The sequence below is a fragment of the Tripterygium wilfordii genome, chromosome 12, assembly GCF_013401445.1.
Source record: "Tripterygium wilfordii isolate XIE 37 chromosome 12, ASM1340144v1, whole genome shotgun sequence".
In the NCBI taxonomy this organism is placed as follows: Eukaryota; Viridiplantae; Streptophyta; class Magnoliopsida; order Celastrales; family Celastraceae; genus Tripterygium; species Tripterygium wilfordii.
Window position 1 is genome coordinate 2,021,112 of NC_052243.1, and position 7,108 is coordinate 2,028,219.

Below are 7,108 nucleotides of genomic sequence, written 5' to 3' on the forward strand. Positions count from 1 at the left end.
TTGTATCCTGTAAATTCAAAGTTGCAATTTTCTCACGGTTGACTCATTCAAATCATCATTAACAATGAATCCATCCATAACCTCTCCATGACCTACAGGATCATCGCATTACTCATTATTCACACATAAAAATTTTCATTCAAGCATTTTTAGTTTTTATTCAGGTCATTGCAGATACCAAAAGGCTCATACAGGATAAGTACTTGATTAGAACTCCCATAATAGAAATCAACAGTTCTAGTTGTGACATTAAATCCAATATTGCTTTATCTAGAAATAGTCTCCTTGTTAATATTCTAGGGTTTACCCTGTTTTGTATATTGTAGAAATTCAGTTCAATGCATTTTATGCTGAAGCCCTAACTTAGATAAAAATTATCATTTGGCACAACTTACCAACATTAATAATGTTTCCTGTAGTTCCAGGCTCTGTATCAATCATAACTCGTTTCTTATTTGACGTTTTCTTTTGTGTTGCAGCAGCTGCTGATTCAACCTCAAAGTCAGGAAGACCTGTTACAAAGTTTCCGCCAATTACATTATGTTACAAAAAAAAGGGATAGAGAAAGGCAGAGGAACATAGGCTTCACGAGAAATACGAAAGTACCTTTAGCATTAAAATGCACTAGTGTATGTACGAGATGTGTTATTTAACATGAAGGTGTGTGTTGCACTTGTGGTGCAAATAGGGTTGATTCAAACACAGACAATGAGCACTGCCCATCATTAAAGCACCTTCGACAACAAGAATACATCAAGAACTTCACTTCAAAGAGTATTGTCTGGCGGAGTCTAAAGGCTACCGAATGACATGAACTAACAAAATAAAGATAATAAGAAGAGAGAAATCATTTCTTCACAACAAACTCAAAAATGAAAATTTCCTCCCAACTCTGAATTCCAAATCTCTCCCATACCTCATAAACCAACCCCTATCAAATCTCAAGATGCTCGAAAACTTAGTCATCTTCTCCACCCAATTCTAGCACCCTGAGTTAACGTCTTCATTCACCTCAAGTGATTTTTTTTCTCTAAAATTTGTAATGTAATCAAGAAATACTTATTTTGGATTTAAAAAGCTTGTCAAAGAATCTCTTATATTTGAACACCCAACAACAAGAGAATACATCAACTGTCATATTCATTGAACTTAGTTACAACCTTGAGCTAGGGCACAACAGTATTTGACAAACAGATACCCTATCTCTTAACATTAATCGGATACAAGACCAAAACATATATTATTGAAAACCCAGATAAATTATGATCATCCAAACAAAAATTACAAAACATAAAACGAAGAAAATGCATGAAAGCCCAAAATTTCAAAACATCCATGAACAGTACCATCTAGGAATCAGTAAGATATAGGACGTGTGAAAAAACCGCCCCCAACTAATCAGCTTGAAGAAAGACTCAATTCTCAAACTTTAGGTTGCAACTGAGAGAGGCCTTGATGCAGTGGGCCCAGGTTTAGTCGACTGTATTAGTTTAAGGGTAACTTTAGTCACACCCTTACATTTACTAAAGACATCCCGTCAATTGATTTTTACAAAGGATGGTCAACTTAAGTTAGGGTGTGTTTAGTAAATATAGGGGTATGACTAAAGTTACCCTTAGTTTAATTAGTCGAATTATCAGTGAATAAGGTATAAGGAACAATATTATTAGACGGGCAAATCAATTCACCTTAAACCAACAATGATTAATTACTATTGCTATCAAACAAGCTCGTATTTTATCTCTAACAGATGATCTTACCAGAAGATTCGGGAGAATCATTAGAGAGCCTAGCAACGACTTTTGATGGGGAAGGAATTAAAGGTTTTGCTTTCTCTCGTGCCATCTCAGTGGTTTTGAGAGAGCTTGCCCGGCTTCAAAAATCGGCGGCGAATTCCCAAAACCGGCCAGCCTGCCCGCCCTAATAATTGCGAGAGAAATTGGCAAAAATGACCCCCTCCAATAACAAAAACGTAAAAATGACATGATTTGTTAAAAATGGGTAAAATGACCTCCTTTTAATTTTTGAAGTCAAATATACCCTTACCCTTTTAAAACAAATACAGATCTGAATATCCTTCTCTCATCCTCCTCTCCCAAAACACAAAATACCAATCTTTCTACCTTGCGACGTAGGTGCTCCAACTCAATATGCACTTGAAAACACTAAAATCTTGATCGGAAAGCACACATCGAAAATACCCATTGTACCGAAAATATTTGTTGTTAATTCGCACAACTCTCATTGCAAGTAAGTATATATATATACAATGGTCGTCTTCAGTTTCATTTACTTGTTCTGTTATAGTTGAGCAAATTTCTCGAGTAGTTTATATAGTCGATCAATCTATTTTTAGTCGAGTATTTGGTCGAGCAACATTGAATTATCTAGTCAAGCTTTATTTTGTTTGGTCGAGCAACAGTGAATTATCTGGTCGAGTATAGTGAACTTATTTGGTTGAGTAATATCTTTGATCGAGCAACAGTGAATTATCTGGTCGAGCAATATCTTTGGTCGAGCAACACTGCAACATTGAATTATCTGGTCGAGCATTATTTTTTTTAGTCGAGTATAAACAAATTATTTGGTCGAGCAATATCTTTTATATGCTCTAACATTATATTTATACTTGTTTGTGTATTTTTGTTGGTCGAGTGTTTATTAGTATTTAGTCAATAAAATGTTTTTAGTGGTCGATCAACCTTTTTTGTCTGGTAGTGAATCATTTATCATGTACCTTTTTTTTGCAGGGATGACATCAATTGATTTCGTGGTCTTGTAGGGTGGCCAATGGAAAATTTTTTGCGGTATGTACAGGTTCCAAGGTGAAAGAAGTCAAGGTGTCATTGTTAATGATACCATTACGTATTCGAAGTTGGTGGATATGATCTATGAGTTGTTTGGAGTTGATAGTAATACACATGTTTTGGAGTTGAAGTTTGCATATAATACACACTTTGACATGGAACCAATGGTCTTAAGTAATGACCGTGACCTCAAATTCTTCTTAAGGAAAAATGATGATCCTCGAAGATCTGCTACTCCACTTTGTGCATCAATTCTTCTTAAGGAAAATGCTGACTCTCTGGAATAATGTAAGATAAAAAAAACAAGTGAAATAAATATAAGTTAATAATGCTCGACCAGTAAATATGAATGTTCGACCAGTAAATTGAAATGCTCGACCAGTAAATATGAACGTTCGACCAGTAAATGAAAATGCTCGACCAGTAAATATGAATGATCGACCAGTCAATATGAATGCTCGACCAATAAATTGAAATGCTCGACCAGTCAATATGAATGCTCGACCAGTAAATATGAATGCTCGACCCCCATAACAATAAATCTCTACCAGAAAAACCCTAAACTCGACCTCAGACCCTCAAAATGCCCGATGAAAGGCTCAAACACTTGACTACGTCGAAAATTTCTTTTTTAACTTTGCGAAATTGTTTACCAAGTGAGCAAAGGCATGTAGTAACATCCAATCCAGCAAAATGGGCAAGTAAACGCAAACAAATTATCCACAATCATTTTTGAATCAGTGGTAAACTTACCTTGGAGTATTCAGAACTGTTGATGGAATGCAAACCGTTGAAATTGTTGAGGAGAATCAATGAAACTGTGTTTGAAAGAGTAAAGGGATTATGGGAAACAATTTCGAAGAAGGGAAGGGAGGAAAGTAAGGGTTATTTTGATCCTTATCAATATAAATTAGATCATTTCACATTTTTTTTACAAACCGAGTCATTTTTACGTTTTTGTTATTGGAGGGGGTCATTTTTACCAATTTCCCTAATTGCGATTACCTTATGACCAAACAAGGACCAGCTTACTTCTCAATGTTTGGCCGAGCGAGTGACTTGAATCATTGAAAACCATATACGTGATCAGCGGTTGCCAATGACGTAGAAAATGTGATTTTATAAAAATAAGAAAGAATGACCCGTCGTTAACTTTTTACCGCCCGACGGTAAAAAAGTCGGTAGTAGTTCTTAAATAGTTTTTAAATAACCACACATCTCTCCTCAATTACGTTCCTGAAGTCTACACTCTCCGTGAAACACCGTTGGTAGGCTCTCTTGGCTTCTCCAAATTCTTCTGGTAAGTTTTTTTGTCGAATCCTCGACTAGAACTCTTTCAGTTGTAACCCAAAATTTTCAGTTGTTTTTTCAAGCTGATTGATTTTGATTTCTTTTTACGCACGTCCTTTGTCTAATTGATTCCTAGATGGTGTTGTTCATGGCTGTTTGAAATATAGGGTTTTCTTGTTTTGGGAGTATGTTCGTGCGGTTGATTTCGTTTTATGTTTTGTAATTTTTTGTTTCGATGATCGAAATTTGGCTGCGTTTTCAGTAACTGGGATGTTTTGTTGCTTTTGATCTATGTTTTGATATTGATTAAATATGGGAGAGGGCATTGGTGATACGTGTACCCGATTATTGGTGAAAGATAGTGTATCTGTTTTTCAAATACTGTTGATGTCGAGGTCAAAGAGGAACTTCTGTAACAAAAATAAAATTTTTCAACATTGATGTTGTTTTGAAGCTCTTGATGTTAATTTTTTTTGTAAAGAGTAAATACTTCTTTGGATTTGGTTTTGGCTAAGGTTTTTTTGAAGCTCTTGATGTAAAATTATTTAAATCTAAAGAATTATTCCAGCTTTGTTTTGGTGTAGTGGTTAATTTTGTGCATGATTATATCTGATTACTTTAAAAGTACAAAATTTGTTTATGTGTTGTTGTATTTAAGCCTATTATTAAACTTTAGAACCAAAATTTAACCTGTAATTCTAAACCATCCCAAAAGTTAAAAAAAGAAAGAAAGGGTTTTGATGAAATCTGATATTCTCTTTGAGACAGTAAGTTCCTCCTCTTGAACCACTATTCACATGCCAACAAAATCTGTCTTAAGCTTATTTCTTTGTGAATCCTTTAATGAAGAGGCATAGGTGTTGCCATCTTTATAATTTTTCAACGCGTTTTGGTTGTCTTAATTGATTTGTTGAAATATATTATATCCTTCCAAAGAGAACTTTACCTTTGCGAAACTCTTAGAAGTTTAAAAAACAACAGCTGAAGATGATAGGGTGTGTTTTACATGATACAACCAATTGGTAGTCTGGTGTTTCAAACTTTATTTTTCTGAAATATTTCTATCCACTTTGGTATGATGTTACGGGCGCCTCTGCTGTTTACTACTATTTTGGCATATGATATCCATGATTCTAAATGGAGAAACACTTTGATGCATTTCATGGATGTGATGATGTCTCTGTCCTTCCGCATTGGTCAACTGTTTTTTTTTAATGTCAAAGTTTTGGGGCTTTGTTCAACTTGATTTTAATTGAGTTTTTGACATTTTCTTTTTGTCTGGTGATCTTCATCTCTGTCATTGTTTTTTCATCTGAATCATATCCTGTACTCACTTCCGATTTTGATGTTATTTTATAGGCTTCACAAATTATTGCTATAGTTCGTTTCTAACTTCTAAGGAAAGGCCAAATTTGTTTTCTGTTGGTAATATTTTGAGTTCAGAATGCTAAAGGATAAAAAAACTCCATTATGTAACTTCTAATCATTGTGGAGCATCTCCTTACGCAAACAGTTCCTCTGGTGCCATCCAATGCAAGGCTAACATCCCATTAGGGTCTACTGAAGATGTGAAGGAATGGGAGGACGCGAGGTGCCCTATCTGTATGGAACATCCCTACAATGCTGTTCTTTTACAATGTGCTTCCCATGAAAAGGGTTGCCGACCTTATATGTGCAACACGAGCCAACGTCACTCTAATTGCCTTGACCAGTTCTGTAAGTCATCTATCTCCTCTCCCTTAACGGCAATACTAGGAGATGCTCCTTCGGCTAGCATGACGCGGAAGCATGCCTTGTGATGGATTGCAACGAAAGCTTGTTTGCCCCCTTTGTCGAGGGCAGATATCTGGGTGGATTGTCATAGAGCCTGCTCGTTAGTTATTGAATTGTAAGATGCGGAGTTGTTCAACTGAGGCCTGTGATTTTGTTGGGAGTTATTCAAAACTGAAGAAGTATGCAAGCATTGAGCACCCTTCTGTTCGTCCAACAGAGGTGGAGGTTGGAGAACCAAAGAGATCTTGAAGACATCCTTAGTACATTCCAATTGAATGCCGGAGAAGAGAGTGATTGGATGGGGTTGGAGCACCTAACAGATGCAGATGATAGCCTCAGTGATTTGCTGTTGGGAGAGTTGGATGAGTTCGATAGTGGTACTTATTTTGAGAATAACATCGACTCGCAGTTAGATTTTCGTGACTTGATTACTTATCTGGAACTCTTAGACAGTTTCGTCTTGGCCTCAGATTCTCCAAGAAGAGGGCGAGTGCGAGGTAGAAGATTAGAAACAATGCAACCAATAGGGTATGCTAGGGAGACTAATCATACAATTGGATAGAGTAATAGATGGCGATCGTGGAGGCAGGCTCAAGATTCGCAGTTCATGTGGCATAATCGAATGCAATCCGAGAGAGTATCCCGTGGTAGTCAATTGCGTTGGCGAAGCCAAATGCGATCAGAGAGAAGGTCACATAGTCGGAGACTGCACTGGCGGAGTCGAAGATGATCAAAATCAGTATGGTACGGTGATTTGTAGCTTGTGCAATTTGTGTAACTTTGAATCAACAAAATCGGCATTTATGTTCTTTAATTGTAGGTCGTTACGTTCTTTTGAGCATTTTCCTGGTTGTGGTGGATCAGGGTGAAAACTTAGAAAGTTGATTAGTAGAGATGGCTGCCACTCTAACTTGCGACTCGGGTGTTTTTAATTTGTTTTGAGGGGTGGTGAACATTTGTTCATATATAGCACAAGGGACTATAATCCTTTTGGTTTGGTTTCTTTTTTTTATTTTTCTTGGATCTCTAATAAATTCATTTAACTTACAGATTTCAATATCAAACGAAGCGTTATACCTTTTGTGTTTGTTCTATTGAAAACCATGGGCCTTTTGTGTCATGATCTATTAAGAGTTGCAAAATAGGCCCATTAAAAAGTTCATACACTTGATAAAAAGTTCAAAAATTGTAAACCCACGTTTATGTGTGGGGTTATTACACAGAATGCCCAAAGGCCC

The 7,108-nt window shown here is 36.4% G+C and overlaps 1 pseudogene; it reads left to right on the forward strand.

Annotated features, from left to right (window-relative positions):
* Positions 1–3,582: 3,582 nt before the first annotated feature.
* Positions 3,583–6,600, forward strand: LOC120011242 (annotated as a pseudogene).
* The last annotated feature ends 508 nt before the right edge of the window (positions 6,601–7,108 follow it).